This window comes from Giraffa tippelskirchi, chromosome 1 (genome assembly GCF_054371585.1).
Source record: "Giraffa tippelskirchi isolate mGirTip1 chromosome 1, T2T-mGirTip1v1.2.pri, whole genome shotgun sequence".
In the NCBI taxonomy this organism is placed as follows: Eukaryota; Metazoa; Chordata; class Mammalia; order Artiodactyla; family Giraffidae; genus Giraffa; species Giraffa tippelskirchi.
In genome coordinates this window covers 7,633,088-7,640,362 of record NC_137275.1, presented here as the reverse complement: position 1 = coordinate 7,640,362, position 7,275 = coordinate 7,633,088, and the positions used below count along the sequence as shown (strand labels likewise).

Below are 7,275 nucleotides of genomic sequence, written 5' to 3'. Positions count from 1 at the left end.
ATATTCATTGGAAGGACTGATGCTGTAACAGAAACTCCAATACTTTGGCCATTTGATGTGAAGAGCCAAATCATTGGAAAAGACCGTGATGTTGGGAAAGATTGAAGGCAAAAGAAGATGAGCGTGGCAGAGGATAAGATGGTTAGATAGCAATACCAACTTAATAAACATGAGTTTGAAGAAACTTCAGGAAATAGTGAAGGACAGGGAAGCCTAACATGCTTCAGTCCATGGTGTCACAAAAAGTCGGGCGACTGAACAACAGCAGCAACAAAGATGGAAGATAAGAGGAGGAAGCTCTGAGACTTTCAAGGGGAGGAACACAACAAGCATAGAAAAAAGCTAGAACTAAGGGCCCAAAAGAAGACTTAGCAGGTAGGTCCAAGGAACAAGGGCGAGGCCAGTTTGGCTGGAGTAGTTTCAGCCAAGAGGCTGGGAGTGGTCAAAGAAGAGATCAGCAGGCTAGGAGGAAGGGCCAGATTCTGTAAGGCCTTGAGGCTGTTGTTAGAATTTGGGCTCTTACTCTCCCAGGATGAGTTGAGCAGAGGATGGATTCAGTCTGAGCTGTATTTTAACAGGATCAGTTCTGGTTGCTGTGCTATGGGCTGATGGTCTGAGGATGAGATAAAAGCCATAAAGACAAGTTAGGACATGGAATAGTAGCTTCCAATAGTACTATAAATGTTCACACTTCTATTTGAGATTTTAAACAAGATATTTGTTTCAGAAATCAAAATCTGATTTCTCAACTGAATAATTGAACTGAAGTAAAGCTTTTTTCCCCCTCTCTTGAAATAATACAGGTGATAGATATTTTTCTTCAAAGCTTTTTTTGCATCATCTGAAATGCTGCCAATGATTAAAGCTGGATTAAAATACTGGCTGCCTCTTCCTCTGTTAACATTTGCTTTGTTCTAAGTGTGACTACTAGACAGATAAAGGATTGGGATGATTGGGAAAAGCAATGCATAGCATTTGCAAGGGACTTGAATGAGAAATTACTGAGCAGCCCTAAAATGCCAGTATCACATTTCAGATTGTCTTGCTTTGACTGAGGCAGCACCCAGGGTTAATCCTGTCACCTCTGGGTGCCTTGGAGGCAGAGCCTCACATTCAGAAATGCCCAACACATCTCTGCCTCTTGAGAGTGCCCTTCACTTGTGAAGGGCAGAAAGAAAAAGCCTTGCCACCGCCATTCTCTTCATCACTGAAGGCAAGCCAAAGAAGGAAGATGCTTCTTACTCCCTTGGTTTCATTTAGGCATTTCATCATCAACCATCTGAGTGTCTGGTATTCCTTAGACACAATGGTAGGCACTGTGATATTGTGAGATTGAGTCCTGATGTTACTGAGTCCCAGCTCGATCTGCCTGTTGCTTGATAGGCCAATCAATCTGAGAGAAGAGGTGTTAAGGCTAGGAATATGACTTTATTAGGAAAGCTAGCTGGAAAGGAAGATGGCAGGATAGTGCCTCAAAATAACCTTCTTGTCAGGGCCTGAATGCCCACTTCTTTTATGGATCCAAGATGGGGGGAGGTGAGGGAACAAAATAAAATGACCATTTAATTCTTGCAAATAGCTACTAGAATGGCAAGCCTCAGGCAGGCGGATGTGTCAGCTTCACTTCCTTACAACCCTTCACAGGTGAGCAGGGTTAGGCTATCTCCCTATGAATCTAGCAAAGCCCTAGCCCCTGCCTCAGGCAGAGATGGAGCAGGCAGGACTCCCTGAGGCAGGCCATTATGTATGCCTATAATAACAAAAGCAGTAAAACAAGAATTAAAGTCACAGAAGCAGATCCAGTCCAGATTCAGAATTAACCCTTACTGTTATGCTGATGTTCCAGCTTAACAGCTATGTGTTCTGAAAAAAGTGATCCTTGTTGAGAGGGGTGGTGTGGGGAAGAGGGTGGAGGGGATAGGTCACCATCAATGTTCATACAAGAGAATAAGAAAGATTAAAGGTATACATGGCACTCTTCTATGTAAGAATTGAGTAGTAAAAAGAGAAACAGTGCAAACTCAAAGAGAGAATAAGAAAATAGCAGAGAGAAGAGAAGAAATGAAATGCAAGAGTTGGTAAACCTTCCATGAAAACAATAAAATTCCAAAAAGAGATGATGCTCAGCAGCTTCTGTCTTTACCATCACAAGTCTGCCTTTGCCTCTGTCCAGCTGGATCACAACAAACTGTGGACAATTCTTCAAGAGATGGGAATACCAGACTACCTAATCTGCCTCCTGAGAAATCTGTATGACATGGAACAACAGACTGGTTCAAAAATGGGAAAGGAGTACGTCAAGGCTGTATATTGTCACCCTGCTTATTTAACTTATTTGCAGAGTACATCATGAAAAATGCTGGGCTGGATGAAGCACAGACTGGAAATCAAGATTGCTGGGAGAAATATCAATATCCTCAGATATGCAGATGACACCACCTTTATGGCAGAAAGTGCAGAAGAACTAAAGAGCCTCTTGATGAAAGTGAAAGAGGAGAGTGAAAAAGCTGGCTTAAAACTCAACATTCAGATAACTAAGATCATGGCATCTGGCCCCATCACTTTATGGCAAATAAATGAGGAAACAATGGAAACAGAAAGAGTCTTTATTTTGGGGGGGGCTCCAAAATCACTGCAGATGGTGATTGCAGCCATGAAATTAAAAGACGCTTGCTCCTTGGAAGAAAAACTATCACCAACCTAGATAGCATATTAAAAAGCAGAGACATTGCTTTGTCAACAGAAGTCTGTCTAGTCAAAGCTATGGTTTTTCCAGTAGACATGTATGGATGTGAGAGTTGGACTATAAAGAAAGTTGAGCACCGAAGAACTGATGCTTTTGAACTGTGGTGTTGGAGAAGACTCTTGAGAGTCCCTTGGACTGCAAGGAGATCCAACCAATCCATCCTAAAGGAAATCAGTTCTGAATATTCATTGGAAGGACTGATGCTGAAGCTGAAATTCCGATATTTTGGCCACCTGATGCGAAGAACTGACTCACTAGAAAAGACCCTGATACTGGGAAAGTTTGAAGATGGGAGGAGAAGGGGATGACAGAGGATGAAATGGTTGGATAGCATCACCGGCACAATGGACATGAATTTGAGGAAGCTCCAGGAGTTGTTGATGGACAGAGAGGCCTGGCATGCTGCAGTCCATGTGGTCACAAAGAGTCGAACCCGACTGAGTGACTGATCTGAACTGAACTGAACTGAACTATAACTTTACATACTTCCCAGATGGAGCTAGAGGTAAAGAAACTGCCTGCCAATGCAGGAGGTCCAAGAGACAAGGGTTAGATCCCTGGGTCGGGAAGATCCCCAGGAGAAGGGGGTGGCAACCCACTCCAGTATTCTTCCCTGGAGAATCCCATGGACAGTGGAGCCTTGTGGGCTATGGTCCATAGGGTTGCAAAGAGTTGGACATGACCGAAGCAACTTAGCATACACAACCCTATAGGGTAGGTATTTATGATACACATTTGAATAAATTGCTGAGAGGAATAAAAAAGAAAAAAAGCTGAGACAGAGAGCTCCAGCATAGGATAGCTATCAATATTTTTTTTCAGAATATACTGAGAGAAATAAGCCTTCCATAAAAATGAGTTAAAGAAGACAGTAGTTTAATAGTAGTTCAGTGCTTGTCATATACAAGTAATCATATTAGGTACTAGGAAAACATTCAGTTCAGTTCAGTTCAGTCGCTCAGTCATGTCTGACTCTTTGCAACCCCATGAATTGCAGCACACCAGGCCTCCCTGTCCATCACCAACTCCCGGAGTTTACTCAAATTCATGTCCATCAAGTCAGTGATGCCACCCAGCCATCTCATCCTCTGTCATCCCCTTCTCTTTTTGCCCCCATTCCTTTCCATCATCAGGGTCTTTTATAATGAGTCAGCTTTTCCAATTAGATGGCCAAAGTATTGGAGTTTCAGCTTCAACAGTCCTTCCAATAAACACCCAGGACTGAACTCCTTTAGGATGGACTGGTTGGATCTCCTTGTAGTCCAAGGGACTCTCAAGAGTCTTCTCCAACACCACAGTTCAAAAGCATCAATTCTTCGGTGCCCAGCTTTCTTCACAGTCCAACTCTAACATCCATACATGACTACTGGAAAAACCATAACCTTGACTAGACGGACGTTGTTGGCAAAGTAATGTCTCTGATTTTTAATATGCTATCTAGGTTGGTCATAATTTTCCTTCCAAGGAGTAAGCGTCTTTTAATTTCATGGGTGCAATCACCATCAGCAGTGATTTTGGAGCCCCCCAAAATAAAGTCTGACACTGTTTCCACTGTTTCCCCATCTATCTGCCATGAAGTGATGGGACCAGATGCCATGATCTTAGTTTTCTGAACGTTGAGCTTTAAGCCAACTTTTCACTCTCCTCTTTCACTTTCATCAAGAGGCTCTTTAGTTCTTCTTCATTTTCTGCCATAAGGGTGGTGTCATTTGCATATCTGAGGTTATTGATATTTCTCCCAGCAATCTTGGTTCCAGCTTGTGCCTCATCCAACCCAGCGTTTCTCATGATGGACTCTGCATATAAGTTAAATACGCAGGGTGACAATATACTTGACGTACTCCTTTCCCAATTTGGAACCAGTCTGTTGTTCCATGTTCAGTTCTAACTGCTGCTTCCTGATCTGCATACAGGTTTCTCAAGAGGCAAGTCAGGTGGTCTGGTATTCCCCTTTCCTTCAGAATTTTCCACAGTTTATTGTGATCCACACAGTCAAAGGCTTTGGCATAGTCAATAAAGCAGAAACAGATGTTTCTCTGGAACTCTCTTGCTTTCTCGATGATCCAGTGGATGTTGGCAATTTAATCTCTGGTTCCTCTGCCTTTTCTAAAACAAGCTTGAACATCTGGAAGTTCACGGTTCACATATTGCTGAAGACTGGCTTGGCTAAATATTGACATGGGTCTTGTCCTTAAGATGTTTACAGAAAACACAGGACAATTACACTAAGTAATGTGTAATTTCAAATGGTTATAAATGATATGAAAGAGAGATCCATGTTTTTAAGAGGGTGCCTAAAGGGAAGGTGACCAGATCTGGGCATCAGACAGGGCTCCTGAAGGGAGAATCCTCAGACTGAAATCTGAAGAATCAGTAGCATTAAGACTTGGGAAGGAAAATGCATTATGGTCAGATGGAAAGCATGTGCCCAGACTCTGTGGAGGCAACGTGGTATGTGGATGGCCAGTATGAAGAAGTCATCATACTGAAGACATGGCAGAGCCAGACTGTGCTGGGCCTTGTAGAACAGTTGGAGGATTTAAGTCTTTATCCTAAGAACAGTGGGAAGCCTTTGAACATCTTCCATAGGCAAATAACATAATCAAGTGTCTGTTTTGGAAATAGTATTCTGATTACTTTGCCTAAGAAGAGGTGAGGGAGGCAGGAAGGAAAGCGACAAACTCACTGAGGAGAGTTTGCTTTTGTTTTTGTTTGTTTGTTTGTTTTTCCTGTACTTCTGCTGAGAGAAAATAGTAGCATAAGAAAAATGATCTTACTGTGGATTGTTGAAGAGGGTGAAACTGGACTGCAGTGGGCTAAGGACTGAACGGAAGATGAGGAAGCTGAAATAGAGACCATCTCTGAAGTCCTTTGTTGAAGGAGAGTGGGAGAGGGCAGGTGCTAGGGGTATGGAAGATTTGGGAGTTTCTTCATTTATTTTGCTTGTGATCAGAGACTTGAGGAAGTTGATGTGTTGACAATAGGAATCCAGTTGAGAAGGAAAATTTAAAAATGTTTAGGAAAGAGAGGTAATCAATAATTTGAGTTTTAAAGAAATATTTATGCAAAGATGAAACAAAAATAAAGACCATAAAACAAAGTCTAGCCATTCTATTAGGCCAAATTGTCTAAGAATATCATGAGCCCTAAAGAAAATTCCTACGTATCTATCACAAAGGCCATTACCTAAGGCATTATTATAAATAGACAGCTACTTTAGGTGGGTGCTATCTGATAATTAGAGCTTCCCTGGTGGCTCAGAGGGTAAAAGCGTCTGCCTGCAATGCAGGAGACCCAGGTTCGATCCCTGGTTCGGGAAGATCCCCTGGAGAAGGAAATGGCAACCCACTCCAGTACTCTTGCCTGGAAAATCCCATGGATGGAGAAGCCTGATAGGCTACAGTCCATGGGGTCGCAAAGAGTCGGACACGACTGAGTGACTTCACACTTCACATCTGATAATTAAAGAAAAAGTTCAGAAGTCCAGCATGCATAATACTGAGTCAAATTCCCTTAGCATCTTCTCAAATTTCAGTCTCAGGGTGCTGTTCATTTCAGATGAATGACAGATGAAATTCTAGAATTATAATATTACACTGAATAAATTCCTAAGAGAGAGGAACATTTGATTTCATCTTAATCTCATAGTTTTATAATGTCATTCCTGCAGTGAGATTTTGTGCCCTCAGCTTGGCCTGTCTCCCCAGCCTAATCTTCACAAACATTCCTTGATAGTCTCTTATCTTCCTTCAATTTGACAATATCTGTCAGTCTCATTTGTCAATACATTCATCATGGATTGACTTTTAAAATTTTCATGTTGGCATCTAATGATCTCTCTATAGATTTAAACTGAAATCATCCTGCCATTTTCTTGGCACAGTGGAGTGGGTATTTTTGACTTTTATGGTTACCAGGGATCGTATTATTGATTTTAAAGACTTGGCTATATATACATAATCAGTTTCCAATGGTTTTCTATTGGTCAGTTCAGTTCAGTTCAGTCGCTCAGTCGTGTCTGACTCTGCGACCCCATGAATTGCAGCACACCAGGCCTCTCTGTCCATCACCAACTCCCAGTGTCTACCCAAACCTATGTCCATCGAGTCAGTGATGCCATCCAACCATCTCATCCTCTGTCGTCCCCTTCTCCTCCTGCCCCCAATCCTACCCAGCATTAGGGTCTTTTCCAGTGAGTCAACTCTTCGCATGAGGTGGCCAAAGTATTGGAGTTTCAGCTTCAACATCAGTCCTTCCAATGAACACCCAGGACTGATCTCCTTTAGGATGGATTGATTGGATCTCCTTGCAGTCCAAGGGACTCTCAAGAGTCTTCTCCAACACCACAGTTCAAAAGCATCAATTCTGCGGCGCTCAGCTTTCTTCACCGTCCAACTCTCACATCCATACACGACCACTGGAAAAACCATAGCCTAGACTAGACGGACTTTTGTTGGCAAAGTAATGTCTCTGCTTTTAAATATGTTATCTACATTGGCCATAACCTTCTTTCCAAGGAGTAAGCGTCT

The 7,275-nt window shown here is 42.4% G+C and overlaps 1 non-coding gene across 1 annotated transcript; it reads left to right on the top strand.

Annotated features, from left to right (window-relative positions):
* The first annotated feature begins 5,992 nt into the window (after nucleotides 1-5,992).
* Nucleotides 5,993-6,065, top strand: TRNAC-GCA (transfer RNA cysteine (anticodon GCA)). The gene has a single exon. It is a non-coding gene; the product is annotated as a tRNA-Cys (tRNA).
* Nucleotides 6,066-7,275: the final 1,210 nt, after the last annotated feature.